The sequence below is a fragment of the Pan paniscus genome, chromosome 17 (genome assembly GCF_029289425.2).
Source record: "Pan paniscus chromosome 17, NHGRI_mPanPan1-v2.0_pri, whole genome shotgun sequence".
NCBI classification, from domain to species: domain Eukaryota; kingdom Metazoa; phylum Chordata; class Mammalia; order Primates; family Hominidae; genus Pan; species Pan paniscus.
In genome coordinates, this window is record NC_073266.2 from 81,788,205 (window position 1) to 81,807,568 (window position 19,364).

The 19,364-nt window shown below is 36.8% G+C and overlaps 1 long non-coding RNA gene across 1 annotated transcript in view; it reads left to right on the forward strand.

Annotated features, from left to right (window-relative positions):
* Positions 1-19,364, forward strand: part of LOC134729259 (uncharacterized) — a 318,822-nt gene that overhangs the window by 179,117 nt on the left and 120,341 nt on the right. Inside the window, exons 4-5 of the long non-coding RNA XR_010110166.1 lie at positions 3,663-3,760; positions 9,794-9,982. This is a non-coding gene — a long non-coding RNA (uncharacterized LOC134729259). The remainder of the gene's footprint in view (positions 1-3,662; positions 3,761-9,793; positions 9,983-19,364) is intronic.

Here is a 19,364-nt window from a genome sequence, read left to right on the forward strand (position 1 = left end):
TGCAGGGGTTCACGCCTGTAATCCCAGCACTTTGGGAGGCCGAGGGAGGCACATCACCTGAGGTCAGGAGTTCGAGGCCAGCCTGACCAATATGGAGAAACCCTGTCTCTACTAAAAATACAAAATTAGCTGGGCATGGTGGCACATGCCTGTAATCCCAGCTACTCAGGAGGCTGAGGCAAGAGAATCACTTGACCCAGGAGGCAGTGGTGGTGGTGAGCTGAGATCGGGCCATTGCACTCCAGCCTGGGCAACAAGAGTGAAACTCTGTCTCAAAAAAAAAAAAAAAAGAAAAGAAATCCAAATCAGTTAATTATAAAATGCCAAACATCATTACAAATCAGAGAAGTGAGCATTACAAATACAATTAACTACCAGATCGTAAGTGTAAAAGTGAAAAACTTAGAAGAAATCTGATAATCATACACGTGATTGAAGAAGAAATCAAACACTGCTGGGAGCAGGGAGATTTACACAACTGCTTTAAATAATTCTCTAGTAGTTGGAACCTGTAGTTGTGCATAATTTATGGTAACACCTTTTTTTCTAGGACTATAACCCAGAGAAATTCTCACATAGTGTACACATGGAAACATGGATACAGAATTTTTAATATGACAGAAATCTGAAGTTACTAAAATCTCCAGCAACAAGAGAATGGGAATACTAAATTTGTGTATTCATGCTACAAACTCTTATAGTGTTTAATATGAGCTATGTGGAAAAATTTTAAAAAACATATCTAATGCTAAGAAAAGAAAAAAAATCCATCAAGTTGCGAGAGAATACCTATAAAATCAAACAATTTATACTAGGTTTTAAACCTTATTTAAGGCTTAAATATGTATGTTTATGTTTATAGACACACAAAACAGGAAAGCAAAGATACTAGCCAAATTTAGGAACCAGATCACCTCTAGAAGGGTAAGGAAGTGGAGTGAAATCTGGTAATGTATGGGAACACTTTCTTTCCTAGGAATATAACCCAGAGAAATTCTCACATACGATATACATGGAAACATGTGTAAAGAATTGTTAGTATAACAAATCTGAAGTTATTAAAATCTCCAGCAACAAGAGAATGGGAATACTAAATTTGTATATTTTTGTCTTTACACATTACTAGGCTTCATGTATATCTGACATGCACTATTTCCTTACAAAAGAGGAAAAAAGTATAAAAAATGTTGATTTAATAAATCTTGATTGTAAGCACTTGGGTGCTTATTTTGTCTATATTTTCTGTATGCTTAGAATACTTCATAATGAAAAATAGAATGCTGTAAGAAAAGAGTACATTTATCGTCATTGATTTGGTACTCACTGCTGCTGTGAGAGCCTTCCAGAAGCCCTTCTGTGTTACATTTGTACAAAGTATGGTGTGAAGTACTAACTCAGGGCAGGGATTTTCTATAGTAGACAGTAGAGCCATACACTTATCTCTACTTGAAATATATTATTGTTGTAGAGTTTTATTTGTAAAACAATTAAAAGTTTTTGTTTTCTTAATGCTCAAATTCTTCTGGGGCCACAAAACAGCTAACTCGATTAAAGGTAAAACATCTGCAGCCTTAAGATCAGACCCAAGGCCAAAGCAGGGGTTGGAGGCCACTCATGTAAGAAATCTGGGGATAAAAGTCAAGGGATTTTAGCCTGAATCAGCAACAATAACAGTGTTGTTTTGAAAATAGAGAAGACTTGATCTTATTTTTAGGCAAAAATAACATCAATTCCAAGAAAAGCTCCATCTGTCAGAAGTATGTTTATTAATGCATTAACCAAAAAAATGCTTGGAAAATATTCTTGCCAATAAAAATTTAAATTAAAATATTTACAGAAAAATAAGTGAGAACATGTTTTATTTTTGAAGGAGACAAAGTTCCGTAAGAAAGAGAAACAATTTGTTCACTCTACTTACTTTGCATGCTAATAAATATTGAATTACATAAGTAAATTCCAGTAAAATTAACATAAATCCAAACCTAACATTGTCATTGAAATCAATTTGAGTCAAATATCTGCTTGGACAGCTGGCATATAACAGAATAAACATTTACTTCGAAGTGTCACAGGCACATTGGTTTTTATTTAGTTAACTCCTCAATGAGTGATTCAGAAATAAAGTTCCCTTGTGTGGGCCAGCGAGGAAATGGTATGGCACCATGGGGACTGCTGAGGGCACTCTGGGCAGCAATAAAGGCAATTGCAGATGACAGGATGCAGACAGAAAACCCAATCCATATTTTTATGGAAAATAAGTCCCTCAGAAAACAATACTATTTTTGCTTTTGTTATTTTAGCATCTTGTAGAAGATGTATATGTATAACTGTGGTCAATAATAACCACCTTAGTTTCACAGTAAAGATGGCCACATAATAATGTACACATGGCTGGAAAAGGAAAACATTTGGTATGACAACGAGGCTTTTCTCTATACAATGACAAATCACAGATGTGGTTTTTAAAAATCTTAATTGGGAAATTATTTGCCTAAATGGAACCATTACTTTAGTACAATATATGCAACCATAGAAGAAATAAAAGACCAAAAGGAAAATGGTCTCCTACACTCAGAGTATCAGGGAGGAGGCAATCATTTATTTTACACCCAGCATGTGTGAGGAAATGAGCCAATTGCTTTATAGGCAGCATCACATTTACTTTTTATGGCAACTATATAAGATGTGTGCTATTTTCCCTATTTAAAAGTTGAAAAAACTGGAGTGATATCTAATATGCTGTTTAACATCATGTAGTTTGCAAGTAATGGAGCTGTGGAACTGAGAGAGGAAGTCAGGACTAAACCTAAAGCCCATTGTATTAGTCAAGGTTCTCTAGAGGGACAGAATTAACAGGATACATATACAGACAGGAGAGGACTGGCAACGGAGTTAATAATCATACCTATGTGATGAAACCCTATATATATATAGGGTTAACTTACACAATCACAAGGTCCCACAATAGGCTGTCTGCAAGACGAGAAGCAAGGAGAGCCAGTTCGAGTCCCAAAATTGAAGAACTTGGAGTTCGATGTTTGAGGGCAGAAAGCATCCAGCACGGGAGATAGATGTAGGCTGGGAGGCTAGGCCAGTCTGGTCTTTTCACAGTTTTTCTGCCTGCTTTAAATTCTAGCCATGCTGGCAGCTGATTAGATGGTGCCCACCCAGATTAAGGGTGGGTTTGCCTTTCCCAGCCCACTGACTCCAATGTTAATCTCCTTTGGCAACACCCTCACAGACACACCCAGGAACAATACTTTGCATCCTTCAATCCAATCAAGTTGACACTTAGTCCCTGTTCTCACACCTATATGGTCCCTGTTCTCTTCTCCATCTTATTTCTTTTGGTTTTTACTTTGTATAATGTTCAGAATGTATGTACTTTTAAAAAAAACTTTGGTCATAACTTTTAATTACAGGTATGTGGTATTCTCATTGTTATTATTTTTTGAAAGGCTATTTTTTAAAAAAACTACTCAGCATACTCTTAGCCAACAATGGCATTAACTACCTTTGTCATCTTACATGTTTATAAATAATGATTCATATGTATTTCCTGGATAATGCTTGATAAGCATTGTTTTAAGCTTTTTACATGTATTCTGTGTATTATTTGCAATAACCTTTCAGGTAAATGCTCTTATTTTCTCATTTTACAGATAAGGAAATTGAGGCTCAGTGTTGGCAGGTAACATGTTCAAGATCTTGAAACTAGCAGGTGGCAGAGCTGGGGTTCGTCTGTCTCCATGTGCTCAGAGTAAGTATAGCCTGTTTAAATTGCATTGATTTTCACAGTTTTTGTAACTAACAAAGTGGAATATATTTTTATGTTTAAAAAAAAACCTGTTGACCGTTTATCATTCCCCCTTAATAACTTGCTTGTTGATATCTGCATCCTTTTTTTTCTGTGTAAAAAATGGCCCCAAATCTCAGCAGCTTAAAACCACAGGCTTTTCTTATTGCTCATGAATCTGTGGGTTGGCTGGGGTTGAGTGTGTGTAGGCTGGACCTGGTTGTGTGCTTTGTTTTGGACCATGGCCATGGAACACTCCTGCTTTCCTCTGCAGGACGGTGGGTTGGTTGGCACTGGGTCCGGTAAATCTGTCTCATGTGTCTCATCCTCCTTAGCCTGGGGAACTGGATAGGTGTGAAATAAGAAGTATTTTTTATATTGGTCTCTTTCCCCAGATCCTGGCACAGAGCTTCTAAAGCCCTTGTAATTTCCTGGGCTATAGAGATGGAAGGAGAATCTTTTCTTCTAATATTTGGTCTTTGATCCCAATTCCTGACACAGAACCACTAAATCCCTTGGTATTTCCTGGGTGATGCGAGTGTCTTATGTTCTAATGAGGTGACTCCTGGTGGGCTCCTGGATGGGAGCTGGTTGCCAGAAAGACCAAGCCAAGACTGGAGGCTTAGAACTTTCAGCCCCAGCCCCCATTCTCTAGAGACAGGAGAGGACTGGCAACTGAGTTAATAATCAATCATATCTATGTGATGAAACGCCATAAAAATCTCAAAGGTACAAGGTTCAGAGCACATCCATGTGGCAAATACACTCCTATGCTGGGAGGGTGATGCACCCCAATTCCATGGAGACAGAAGCTCCTGCACTCAGGACCCTTCCAGACCTCACCCTAACATATCTCTTTATCCGAATGTTCATCCATGTCTTAGAACGTTTATGGTACTGTAAAGGAATACATGAGCTGGATAATGTACAAAGAAAAGAGGTTTATTTGGTTTACAGTTCTGTAGGCTGTACAAAAAACACAGCCCCAATATTTGCTTCTGATGAGGGCCTCAAGAAGCTTCCACTCATGGTGAAAGGCGAAGCGGAGCCAGCATGTGCAGAGGTCACATGGCAGAAGAGAGAGAAAGCAAAAGAGAGGGGAGGGTGGTGCCAAAGTCTTATTAACAACCAGCTTTTGGGGAAACTTATAGAGCAAGAACTCATTCACTGCCTCCCTATCCCACCAAGGGAGGGCATTAATCTGTTCATGAGGGATCTGGCCCCCCACCATCATTCACACACCCTATTGGGCACCATTTCTTTCTTTTTTTTTTTTTTTTTTTTAATCAATAGAACCTTAGATAGATCTTTTTTTTCATTTTATTATTATTATACTTTAAGTTTTAGGGTACATGTGCACAATGTGTAGGTTTGTTACATATGTATACATGTGCCATGTTAGTGTGCTGCACCCAGCAACTTGTCATTTAGCATTAGGTATATCTTCTAATTCTATCCCTCCCCCCTCCCCCTACCCCAAAACAGTCCCTGGTGTGTGATGTTCCTTCCCCTTCCTGTGTCCATGTGTTCTTATTGTTCAATTCCCACCTATGAGTGAGAACATGTGGTGTTTGGTTTTTTGTCCTTGTGACAGTTTGCTGAGAATGATGGTTTCCAGCTTCATCCATGTCCCTACAAAGGACATGAACTCATCCTTTTTTATGGCTGCATAGTATTCCATGGTGTATATGTGCCACATTTTCTTAATCCAGTCTATCATTGTTGGACATTTGGGTTGGTTCCAAGTCTTTGCTATTGTGAATAGTGCCGCAATAAACATATGTGTGCATGTGTCTTTATAGCAGCATGATTTATATTCCTTTGGGTATATACCCAGTAATGGGATTGCTGGGTCAAATGGTATTTCTAGTTCTAGATACCTGAGGAATCACCAAACTGATTTCCACAATGGTTGAACTAGTTTACAGTCCTACCAACAGTGTAAAAGTGTTCCTATTTCTCCACATCCTGTCCAGCACCTGTTGTTTCCTGAGTTTTAATGATGGCCATTCTAACTGGTGTGAGATGGTATCTCATTGTGGTTTTGATTTGCATTTCTCTGATGGCCAGTGATGATGAGCATTTTTTCATGTGTCTTTTGGCTGCATAAATGTCTTCTTTTGAGAAGTGTCTGTTCATATCTTTCACCCACTTTTTGATGGGGTTGTTTTTTTTTTCTTGTAAATTTGTTTGAGTTCATTGTAGATTCTGGATATTAGCCCTTTGTCAGATGAGTAGGTTGCAAAAATTTTCTCCCATTCTGTAGGTTGCCTGTTCACTCTGATGGTAGTTTCTTTTGCTGTGCAGAAGCTCTTTAATTAGATCCCATTTGTCAATTTTGGCTTTTGTTGCCATTGCTTTTGGTGTTTTAAACATGAAATCCTTGCCTATGCCTATGTCCTGAATGGTATTGTCTAGGTTTTCTTCTAGGGATTTTATGGTTTTAGGTCTAACATTTAAGTCTTTAATCCACCTTGAATTAATTTTTGTATAAGGTGTAAGGAAGGGATCCAGTTTCAGCTTTCTACATATGGCTAGCCAGTTTTCCCAGCACCATTTATTAAATAGGGAAACCTTTCCCCATTTCTTGTTTTTGTCAGGTTTGTCAAAAATCAGATAGTTGTAGATATGTGGCATTATTTCTGAGGGCTCTGTTCTGTTCCATTGGTCTATATCTCTGTTTTGGTACCAGTACCATGCTGTTTTGGTTACTGTAGCCTTGTAGTATAGTTTGAAGTCAGGTAGTGTGATGCCCCCAGCTTTGTTCTTTTTGCTTAGGATCGACTTGGCGGTGCGGGCTCTTTTTTGGTTCCATATGAACTTTAAAGTAGTTTTTTCCAATTCTGTGATGAAAGTCATTGGTAGCTTGATGGGGAAGGCATTGAATCTATAAATTACCTTGGGCAGTATGACCATTTTCACCATATTGATTCTTCCTACCTATTAGGCACCATTTCTAACATTAGGATTTTTTTTCCCTTAAATTTATTTTTACAGAGAGCATCTTGCTTTGTCTCTCAGGCTGGAGTTCAGTGGTGGGATGACAGCTCACTGTAACCTCAAACTGCTAGGCTCAAACAATCCTCCCACTTCAGCCTCCAGAGCAGCTAGGACTACAGAAGCACACCCCCATGCCCAGCTAATTTATTTATTTTTATTATTCTTCTTAGAGACAGAGTCTCACACTGTCACCCAGGCTGGAGTGCACTGGTGTAAACACAGCTCATTGTAGCCCTGACCTCCTGGGCTCAAGTGATCTTCCTGCCTCAGCCCCCCAATTAGCTGGAACTACAGGTGCATGCTACCATACCTTGCTGTTTTATAGTTTTTTTGTAGAAACGGGGTTTTGCATGTTTCCCAGGCTGGTCTCAAACTCCTGGCCTCAAGTGACCCGTCCACCTTTGCCTCCCAAAGCACTGGGATCAGAGAGATGAGCCACTGCGCCTGGCCAGGAATCAAATTTTAACATGAGATATGGATGTGTCAAATATTTGAACCATAGCAAATTGTATCCTTTATCATGTCCTTTACTAAGATAAAAAACTGGTAAAAACAAAAACAAAAACAAAAAAAAAACAAGTGAGTTCTGTGAGCTGCTCTAACAAATTAACTGAACCCAAGAATGGGGTCACGAAACCTCTGATTTGTTATACAAGTGAGGCAGAGTTGTGGGTAAGCAGGGAACCTACTTCTTGTGATTTGTAGTTGAAATTGTGGCAGAGGGGCAGTCATATGAGATTGAGCCTTTAACCTGTGGGTGTCTGCACAACTCAGATTAGTGTTGGAATTGAATCAAACTGGGACACCCAGTTGGTATCTCAAAATTATTTGATGTGGAGAAAAATCCCCACACATATGGCCACAGAAGTATTCTGCAGTGAATGTTGAACATATAGGAGGGGAAACTGTTTGCTTTTTCTCTCTATACACCAAGGCATGGTCTACTCATGGCAGTAACAGAAGCAAAATAGAACAGAAGAAACCAAACAAGGCCACTGCGATCAATGCCCCAATAACATATTGTCACTCTGCCTTTTTTTATTGGCCAAAGCAAGCCACAGAAACAGTCTATAGTGTTCCCCACCCGAGTCTCAGTGCTCATGTGGGAGACTGTTCCTGTTCTGTCTTCAGTCCTGGATGACCAGACCATTTTCTACCTTCTATTCTTTTATTCCTTTTCATTTCAGTTCAGTTCAATTCTGATCAACGTAATAGCATTGAGCCCCTACTATGCACCCCAGCCCACTCTGCAGGGAGCACTGGGAATACAACACACAAAAACAAACTCAGAAGCTTCCCTCTAATATGCCTCGACGGGTCATGGTAATATAATGCAGCCACTGTTATAATCAGAGAGCATGTGGGGTGCAATGGGAACATCCAGATGGGCGCTCAGCACGGGTTGGGAACAGAGCAGCCTTTGGGAAGCGACTTTGTAGAGACTTTAAGGAGTTTGAGTTAGCAAGGTGAAAAGAAAAAGTGAAAAGATTTTCTAGGCACAAGAAACTGTGAGTAAAGAAGATGGCCATGGAATAATCTGCAGCATGGCAGGAATGAAAGATAATTCATGATCACTAAAACATGAATCAGAAAATAAATTGGTTACAATGTTCTGTTTCCTCCATCTTGATGACCATGAAGAAAAAAAACAAAAAAATCCACAAAACCACCCAACCTGAAATGGTTCCATGGGTAACAGGGAGAAAAATATATTATAATATACGACAATAAAAATAATAAAACAACCTTACCCCTTCTCCTCTCTCTGAGGAGTATCCTGACATTCCCCACTTGAAATTCCCCCTTTCTCCTGGTTCTACCCTCATTATGTAACAGAGGGCAGTAACCAAGGTGGTGAGAACTGGTAAGAGAGTGAAATCAAGATCCAGGAAGCTTGGAGAAGTAACAAACGGGAAAGCAGCTGGTGTAGATGAGGGCTTTGGAGAGTTTCAGAGGTGGGATGTGGCTGTGAGATAATTAGAGTTCTGGGGAATAACCACCCTCCATGTGGCAAGGGCAGCCATGGGGCTGGGATTTTCAATGAGGTTTTATGGTATATTATTCATGTCTCCCCTGTCCAACTACTCATTAGAATGTTTTTGTAAGATTACAAAAAAAAATAGAGTTTTCTTCTAGACTGCTGTTCCTAGTAATACAACTCTTTCTTATATTTCCAGATACATATTTTTATATATATTTAAAATGATTAGGAGTGGTTGTATGAAAATCTAGTTTCCACATTTTCGCCAAGTAATACTGCTATTCTTTACTACTATGGGAATGTCCATTCAAGAGTCAAGTTCTTTTTCAGAAGTAGGTTAAAAAAAAGTTTCCAATAATTTTAGCAAATATTTCTGATTTGTCTTCAAAGTTGATTAAAAGAAATGTATCTAAGTCATCAAAATGCTTTGTACATCAGAACCTAAAAGAGAAGGAAAGACATTCCCCTCCCTATAGATATAAATACCAATCCACATATTTGAGCTCAATTCTGCTTCAATGAACTGAAAATTGCATATACTATGTTGAATTGCATTCAAAGCGTTGAATCATTTTCTCAACATCAATACATCTTCAAAGAAACTGACATGGGAAAAAATCAGACTTTTGAAAGTCATGGAATTTCAATCAGCAATTCATTACGCAAATTTCAAATGTGGGAGCAATTATGTCTAAGTTTTCTTGGAATTGAGTTTTATCAGAGAAGTACAAATGATTATATATAGGCTTCAACTATCTCATGGCCTTTAAGGAAACTTAATCCCCGTCTGAAGTATTCATATTTAGTTCTGACTGCTACTCTTCCTGTGGACTTCCTGAAGGAATTATTCCTCCCTCTTCACAGACACAAACCCTTTCACTGCTTGTCTGTTCTTCTTAATATTTGAAAGGGAATATGTGATTTATCAGTTGCATGTATTTCAAAGTTAATTTCAATAACATTCCTGTGAAATCTAATAACTACCTTTTTTCCATTTGCTCTTCATATTTGTATAGATTCTGAGAGGAATTGCTGAAAAGGATGGGGACTCTGAGCTACATATGCATAGCATTGATTTCAGTGAGAAAACTACATATTTTTGACCATATGAAAAAAAATCTGTTCTTGAATTTTGATGATAGTTGCATAGTTTTTAAATTACCTCTGGCAGAAAAATTATGTCAAAGATGAACCTAAACAAAAGGGTGAGTGGCATGTAATTAAATGTCACGTGGGAGTGAAGGATTGTCTAGAAAGTCAGCCCAAACATTTATGGCTTTGTGGGGTATGTGCTAATTTTGTATCTAACCCAGGAATCTCATCACTCCATAAATACTCAAGCTTCTAAAACACACTTTGAACCAGTCATAACATCTTACTGCTCTCCATCAATGATGAGTTAAATAAATTTTTTTACATGTGATCATTTTGTATTTGTGTGAGAGATATGATTTTTTTTCCTGAAAATTATACTTAAACTTTCCAATTCCCCAAGACAGTCAGAATCCTTGATAATAAAGATAAGACAAAGATAATGATCCAAATAAAATTTTCTGCAAAAAAGAAGATTTAAAATTGAGTGGAAATTTTAGATCAGTCCATGAACAGGTAGAATATTAATATGTAAGCAAGAGAATTTGGTCCGATCTGAGCATTGTCAGTAACAATTTTTTTAAGTTTTAAGAAGTAATTTAATTATTCCAGAATGTCTCATTTCTTTAAAAAGGAAGCTATCTAATACATGGAGTTCTGCATTTCAAGGAATGAAATTGCCATGCTCAAATAGAGGCATATATATGTAAATATAAAGCATAGTGGAAGCAGAACTTGATGGGCAGTAAGTAAAATGCTAAAAATAAAGGAATGAAAGTGTGTTTTTCAAAGTGAGTTCTAATTTGTTGGATGCCGTCTTTAAATGCTTAAGATACAAAAACAAACTCAAAGGGAAAACAAAAGTAAATTGTGATAGTTATCTTCCATTTTTAAAGATTTTAATTTAACTTTCAAATAACATGAAAACTTTTCCCAGATAATAGTTTATCTTTTTCACAGAAGTTTGATATTGCAGCAATAAGTCTGTGAAAGAAGCTTTTCTATTTGACCGAAAATTAATTTTATTTCCTATGTATCTTTGGCAATAAGAGGACACCTCATGATTTGTGGACATTATGTCATGTGTTTTGTGACGTTTGATAAGAACATGACACTAGGCTTGGTGAACATTTAAGGTAGTTTCCATCCGGATGCATAGCCCATGGGGTGAATTCCTGATGCACAGGGCTAGTGTATGAGATCAGCTCAGCAATGTGTAATTAGTGTGTTTCAATAAACAGCATGTCTCCTTGTGAAGCACGGGGAATTGAAAGCACCCATGATTGAAATTTTTATTTATTTCTGCCTTTATTATTTTATTACTATTAGTCTTTTAAAGATACAAATCACAAGTGATTTATATATAAAACCACTCTACTTTAAAATTTTTATTTCTGCTTTTATTATTTGATTACCATTAGTCTTTTAAAAAATATAAAAGTAGAGTGGTCATTTGCATATTCTTAGATTTACTAGTATTATAACGTACTTGCATCAAGCAAGTTATGTTTCAAGAAAAATGTTCAGGCCGGGTGCAGTGGCTCACGCCTGTAGTCCCAGCACTTTGGGAGGCCAAGGCGGGTGGATCATGAGGTCAGGAGATCGAGATCATCCTGGCTAACACGGTGAAACACCATCGCTACTAAAAATACAAAAAATTAGCCTCTACTAAAATTACAAAAAATTAGCCGGGCATGGTGGCGGGCACCTGTAGTCCCAGCTACTCGGGAGGCTGAGGCAGGAGAATGGCGTGAACCTGGGAGGTGGAGCTTGCAGTGAGCCGAGATCGCGCCACTGCACTTGAGCCTGGGCGACAGAGGAAGACTCTGTCTCAAAAAAAAAAAAAAAAAGAATAAAAATGTTCATTCTATTCTTGAGTGTCTGAAAATACCTCTCTGTCACATTCATGCATGAAAAATCATCTGGCTGGGATAGGATTTTTTATCTCTAAATTGAATGTGTGGTGTGATGGCCTGCTGGCATTATATGTTATAAAGAAGTATTAAGCAACAAATGTTTTGAAAACTGCTGTGGCAGCACTATTGATCTAGATGTAAGAGACTTAGAGCATAGGTAATTTTGAATGCCTGTTTTTTCAAATAAGTTTTTTGGCCAGGTATGGTGGCCTGCAATCCCAGCACTTTGGGAGGCCGAGGTGGGTGAATCACTTGAGGTCAGAAGTTCGAGACCAGCCTGGCCAACATGGTGAAACCCCGTCTCTACGAAAAATACCAAAAAGTTAGTTGGGCATAGTGGCGGGTGCCTGTAATCCCAGCTACTCAGGAGGCTGAGACAGGAGAATCACTTGAACCCGGGAGGCAGAGATTGCTTTGAGCCGAGATGCAACACTGCACTCCAGCCTGGGCAACAAGAGCGAAACTCCATCTCAAAAATAAAATAAGTTTTTCATTTGTTGAATGAAACAGTTGTGCTAAATGATCCCTAAAGAACATTTCAATTTCCAAATTTTATATTTTATGACCATATTTTATGTAGCTCCAGAATGCATTGCAAATCGTAGGTATTAAGTAGATGTTTAGTAAATAATGAATAGATATTGAGGAGAAGTTCTTCTTTGGGAAGACCTGTGTTTTGCTCTGCCCATTTGATTGTTGCGTAGAATTATTTTCTTTTGGGGTAGAGAGAGATTACATTGTATTTTCTCTTTCTTTTAAAATTTTATTTCATTGTGGTAAGAACATTTAACATAAGATCTACTCTCCAAGAAGTTAAGTTCATGATACACTATTGTTAACAATAGGTACAATGATCTACAGCAGATCTCTAGAGCTTATTTATCTTGCTTAACTAAAACTTTGTGCCCATTAATTAATAAGTCCTCATTTCCCCCTCTAGCCCTTGGCAACTACCATTCCACACTTTGATTCTATGAATTTGACTATATATGATAATTCCCGTAAGAGGAATCATGCAGTTTGTCCTTCTGTGGCAACCTTATTTCATTTAGCATGTCCTCAAGGTTCATCATGCTGTTATTATTTCAGAACTCTTTTTGTAAGACTAAATAGTATTTCCTTATGTTTATATACAACATTTTCTTTATCAATTTATCCATGTATGGTTTTTTATACATCTTGGCTATGGTAAATACTGCTGCAATAAATACTGCTGCAATAAATACTGCTGCAAGATCAATTAAGATCTTGGTTTTAATACTTTTAGATAGATGCAAATAAGTAAGATTGCCGGATCATATGGTAGCTCTATTTTTAATTTTTTTGAGAAACATCCATATTATTTTCCACAGGGGCTGCACTATTTTGTATTCCCACCAACGGTGTCCAAGGATTCTAATTTTTGTACATTCTTGTCAACACTTTTTTTCTCTTTTTTTGATAACAGCCATTCTGACATGTGTGAAGTAATATCTCATTGTGTTTTCAATTTGCATTTCCATGATGACTAACAGTGTTTTTCATTTGTCTCCTGGCCATTAGTATGTCTTTAGAAAAATGTCTATATATGTCTTTAGCCCATTTTTAATTGAGTTATTAACTTTATTATTGATATTATGGGAATTTCTTATATATTTCAAAGATTAACCCCTTATCAGATACATAGTTTTCAAATATTTTCTCCCATTCTGTAGGTTGCTTTTTCAATCTCTTGGTTATTTTGCAAATAGCTAAATCAAGCTTGAGAAGCAAGGACAAACCTGAAGGAATTACACTTCCTGATTTCAAACTATAGTAGAAATCTATAGTAATCAAAACATTGTGATACTAGCATAGAGATGGACGTATGGACCAATGGAACAGGATAAAGAGTGCAGAAATAAACCCACATTTATATGGTGAACTGATCTTCAACAAGGATGCCAAGAATACACAATGGAGAAAGAATAGTCTCTTCAACAAATGGTGTTAGGAAAACTGGATATCCACACGCAGAAGAATGAAATTTGATTCTTATCTTACACCATACACAAAAACTAACTCAAAATGGATTGAAGACTTAAATGTAAAACCTCTACAAGAAAAGCCAGAGAAACACTCTGTGACATTGGTCTTGGCAATAATGTCATAGATATGACAACAAAAGCACAGACAACACAACCAAAATAAGCAGGACTACATCATACTAGAAAGTTTATGCATGGCAAAGGAAATAATCAACAGAATGCATGGCAGAATTTCATCTTTTAAAATCAAAAGATCATAATCTTGTGCTTTGAAATGCAGGAGCATCAAACTGTATAAGAAATGCATACTGATGTTAAAATATGGGCCAATGTATTTCAGTGTATGAGGAATACTTTTGGAAAATTCTTATCAATATTCAGGAGACTTTATTTTTTGATAACCTATAGATTAAATTTAAAAAAAGAAATAAAACTGAAAACCACTTGTGTTTTCTCTTCCTCCAACTTATACACTAGATGAGGGCCTGTCATTAGGCAGTTGAGGTAAACTCCAATTCTGCCACTTAAAAATAAGACTATTTAACTTCTCTGAACCTTTGTTTCTTCCTCTATGATCTACAGATAAGAAAACCTGCTTGTGATTAATATACATTCAGATGAAGATTAAAAGGTGGGCGGATCATGAGGTCAGGAGATAGAGACAATCCTGGCTAACACGGTGAAACCCCTTCTCTAGTAAAAATACAAAAAATTAGCCGGGCATGGTGGCGGGCGCCTGTAGTCCCAGCTACTTGGGAGGCTGAGGCAGGAGAATGGCGTGAACCAGGCAGGCGGAGCTTGCAGTGAGCCGAGATCAAGCCACTGCACTCCAGCCTGGGCGACAAAGCGAGACTCCATCTCAAAAAAAAAAAAAAAAAAAAAAAAAGGCAGCATCAGGTAAATATTAGGAATATAAGAGGTACTTAATAATTACATATACAAATTCGGTAAGGGGATAGCAGAGGTATTATCATCAACATCTAATAGATTAAAAAATGGAAATCACAAGTGGTTTTGAGATTTTCAGAAAAAATGTTATAATAATATAAAACCCCGACAATGACTGGAGCACAGGTTTCTTGACTCCAAGGCTCGAATGCTTCATTTTCCTATAAAGTATGGGAGGTTACTGTTGGGTATAGGCCGGTATTTTTAACCTTTATTTGTTCAAATGTGTTCAGATGTCACAAGAGAGATTTTGACTATCAAATTGAAGTGAAAGTTCAATACTTTTATCATTATAATTGCATTTTATTCTGGATAGTGTAAAACATACTTATAAAAATAGAATAATCACATATTTGAACTCATAAAGAGCAAGGTCAAAGCAGAATACCAAATATTTTGAGTCAAATATTAACAATATATCAAAAGCTAAGATAAATAGGAGAAATATTTAAAGCAACAAATAATATACAGGAAATTCTTTCATGAATATGCTTCTATATAGAAAATTAAAGTAGATGGCATAAATTTTACATGCTCAACAAAAAAGTAAACCTAAATGGAAATCTTTTATAGCCTACAGATTTTAAAAATAAAGAAGCAACTTAGGTTACATCTAAAAAATAAATAATACACATAAAAGAACACAGCAAAAAATGTACAAACCTGGCCCAAGGTACTTTGTCTAACAGTAAAAGACTTCATTTTAGAAAATATAAAAATCTCTCTCATTTTTTAAATTCTTGGTTTCTTTGCGATTTTATGTGTAATCTGTTACTAGTTACAAAGTCCCCCCAAACAATGATAATAACAATAATAAAAATCCTTGACGAAAATTATACATTGAAAAATTTTATAAGTACGTACCTCCAATACATATTTTGCTGGGGAGGTAGATTTAAGTTTATATAGCCTGTACATTGTTGTGAACACAAATAACAACAAGGCTGAAGTGAAGCAACAAATCTGTCTACAAGATCACAAATAAAACATAAACAGTAGGAGGTCTCATAGCTATTTAAGGAACTTCATGGGCTTTGAAAGCCTTTCCACATGAATCGTGGTGTTTTGTCTCCCAAATGCTCTAAAATTATTTTTAAAATGTTGGCAACTTCACAAATGTTTTATTAACAAAATATACTTTAAGTATATGCTATTTTGTGAAGCAGCAATTGGATGACTTTTCTTATAAGCGTCAATAAACAGTTGGAACTTATTGCCAATTAAAGACAGAAAAAGTGCCTGAGTCAAGGATATGATGATGTTACTCACATAGGTACTACTACAAGAGATTAATTTATATCACTTTGAAAAGCCCATGTGCTAAAGCTATGTTAAATCTGTCAACTGGGCACAGTGTAGAGAGTGAAAAGAATTCTGTGTTAATAGCCTGGGATGCAGGGTCAAATTTTCCTTGGCTGTACTGCCCGTATAACCTTAAGCAGGACGGTTAAGGTTTCAAGGGAACTGTTTTGGTTACCTGAAAGGCAACCCCCCAGATAATCCCTCGAGGTGTCTTTGTTGTTTTGCTCTGTGATTCTATCGTTTTGCTCTCATTTTCCTAGTCTGAAGGATTAGACATTTCCTAACTTCGAAAGCATGGAACATCTGCTGTACACCTTCCTTTGTTTTGTCTTTGGGTTATCTTTCATGTCTGTGAGTAACCAAGTCGAAAGTATTTTATATGTGGAAGAGAGATCTCTATGCCATCTTTTTGGTTCCCAGAAAATGCCTAGGAACCCAGGTGCTGGAAAAAACAAAAATCACATGAAAAGCTATTTTACAATACAGTAAGAATTTCTACTTCAAGTTGGGTTTATGACATGCCAGTCCATAATCTACAAGCAGAGAAGATGATGAAATAAGCCTTACAAGATGGATTCTACCAAGAAAACTCTGAAGTTGCCATTGGAAAGCAAAAGATACATTATGAGGCAGGTTCCACAATTATAAATTAGATGGAAAACACTCTTCTCCAGTCTTAGAAAGAACTACAATGTGAGAAGCTCAGATTTATAAATGATCAAGTTTATGAATAAAATATAAAATTTTTGTCCTTTCAAATAGATAATTATTACACAGCTATAAGCCTTGGTAAACATTTTATTTATTTAATATAAGATTCTTTTAAAAATTTGAAGATGACAAAGATAACTTTAAATTCCTTTAATAATTAGATAATAGAATCTATGAGCTAGAAAAAACTTCATAAAGCATTATGAAGTACGAATTGATAAATTTTAGAGCTTGTTCAGGTTGTAATATTCATCTTATTTCAAAATTTCCTGCACACCCTCAGTGTTGCTGCTATTGAATAAAATTTCAGACTTTTGCCTAATAAAATTTTTTCTTAGCAAGATTTTTGTTCTGCTATTGGGCTCAAATTCTGTATGATCCAGTATGATTAGTTCCTTGTATCTTTATTTAGGTGACTTGCAAAAGAGCTAGTTGATATGTTCTGTGGACCAAACCTTTATAAATCTGAAGACCATAATGAAAATTAATGAAAATAGTGTGCCTTCATGTGTTCCTTACACCTGAATGCAACAAAATGCACATATTTTCCCATTATCCAAGTAGTTTTTTTTTTTTTTTTTTTTGAGACAGAGTCTTGCTCTGTTGCCCAGGCTGGAGTGCAGTGGCACTATCTCAGTTCACTGCAGCCTCCGCCTCCCAGGTTGAAGCAATTCTCCTGCCTCAGCCTTTCGAGTAGCTGGGATTACAGGCACATGCCACCACGCCCAGCTAATTTTTATATTTTTGGTAGAGACAAGTTTTCACCATGTTGGCCAGGCTGGTCTGGAACTCCTGACCTCAGGTGTTCCTCATGCTTTGGCCTCCCAAAGTGCTGGAATTACAGTTGTGAGCCACCGTGCCCAGCCGCAAGTAGTTCTTGAAGAGAGAAATCGTGCAGAAAAAAAAAAAAAAAAGATGACTTTTGAGAGTGAAATGAATGGTTATTGGTCATCAGCTGTTGTAAATGGAGCAAAGGGTGAGAGAAAAATAATAGATTTGCCATTTGACTCATATAAGAATGCAGCTATTGCATATCAGAGAGACATATTACAAAATCAAATCCAAATGTTTTGTAAATATAGAAGGGATATAGTGGCATGGAAGTGTGTTGCTAAGTGAAATTAACTGAGTGTTCAGCACACAGTGCTAAGAATTGGGCTGTGATGTCAGATTGCTTTCACTCAAATCCTTATTCCACTATTTATTAATTATAGAATCTTTGGTAAAATAGTGTAGTCATCCTTTTATCTGAGGTTTAGCTTTCCACGGTTTCAGTTACCTGCAATCAGCATGGTCCTAAAATATTAACTAGAAAATTCTATAAAGAAACATTTTCTAAGTTTTAAATTACATTCCATTCTGAGTATTGTGATGAAATCTCATACTATCTTGCTCTGTCTTAGCCAGGACGCAAATCATTCCTTCCTCCAGTATATGCACACCATAGTTGCACGCCTCCTGTCAGTCACTTGGTAGTCTTCTGGGTTATCAGATTTTGTAGAGTATCACGGTGCTTGTGTTAAAGTAACTCTCATTTTACTTCATAATGGTTCCAAAGTGCAAGAGTGGTGATGCTGGCAAATCGGATATGCCAAGGAGAAGCCGTAAAGTGTTCCTCTAAGTACAAAGGTGAGTTCTCAATAAAGAGAAAAAGTTATATGCTGAAGTTGCTAAGATCTATAATAAGAACAAATCGTCTATCAATAATATTGTGAAGAACGAAAAGAAATTTGTGCTAGTTTTGCTGTCACACCTCAAACTGCAAAACTTGTGGCCAAAGTAAGCAATAAGTAGTTAAGATGAAAAAGGGATTCTATTTGTGGGTAGAAGACATGAACAGACAAAAATCTCAATTGATGGCAATGTGTCGCACCAGAAAGCATCGAGCCTTTATGGAAACTTTAGCAAAGGATCCCCTGAAACAAGTGACGCCAAGCCATTTACTGCAAGCAAAGGATGGTTACACTGATTCAGGAATACAGAAGGTCAATAGTAGCCTAATACTATGTCACAATACCTGTCATTCACTTCACTTCCTCTCGTCACATAGGCAATACATCACCTCATATCATCCTAAGAAGAAGCATGGGGGTAGTACAATAAGATATTTTAAGAGAGAGAGACATAGAGAGTAAGAGAGAAACAGAACACAGTCGTGTAACTTTTATTGTAGTACATTGTTATAATTGTTCCATTATATTATTTATTGTTAATAACCTCTTGCTGTGCCTAATTTATAAACTTTAACATAGATATGTATGTATAGGAAAAGACATATATAGGGTTTAGTCGTATCTGTTGTTTCATGCATCCACTGGGGATCTTGGTGCATATTCCCCTCAGATAAGGGGGAAACTACTGTAATATGAATTTTAAGACTCAGTTTCCTTATGTGCATAATGGAGATAATAATATATACCTCATAAATGAGACAATGCATATAAATTGCTTCATACCATGCTGGGCACAAAGTAAAAGCCCAAGAGATATTAGCGTAGTCAAGAACACTCTAAGTGCTTTATCTCATGTATCCTCAGCAATACAGTGAGTTAGGTACTATTGTCATCCTCCCCATATTATCAGTGAGGAAACCAGGCCAGCGAGAGGTTAAG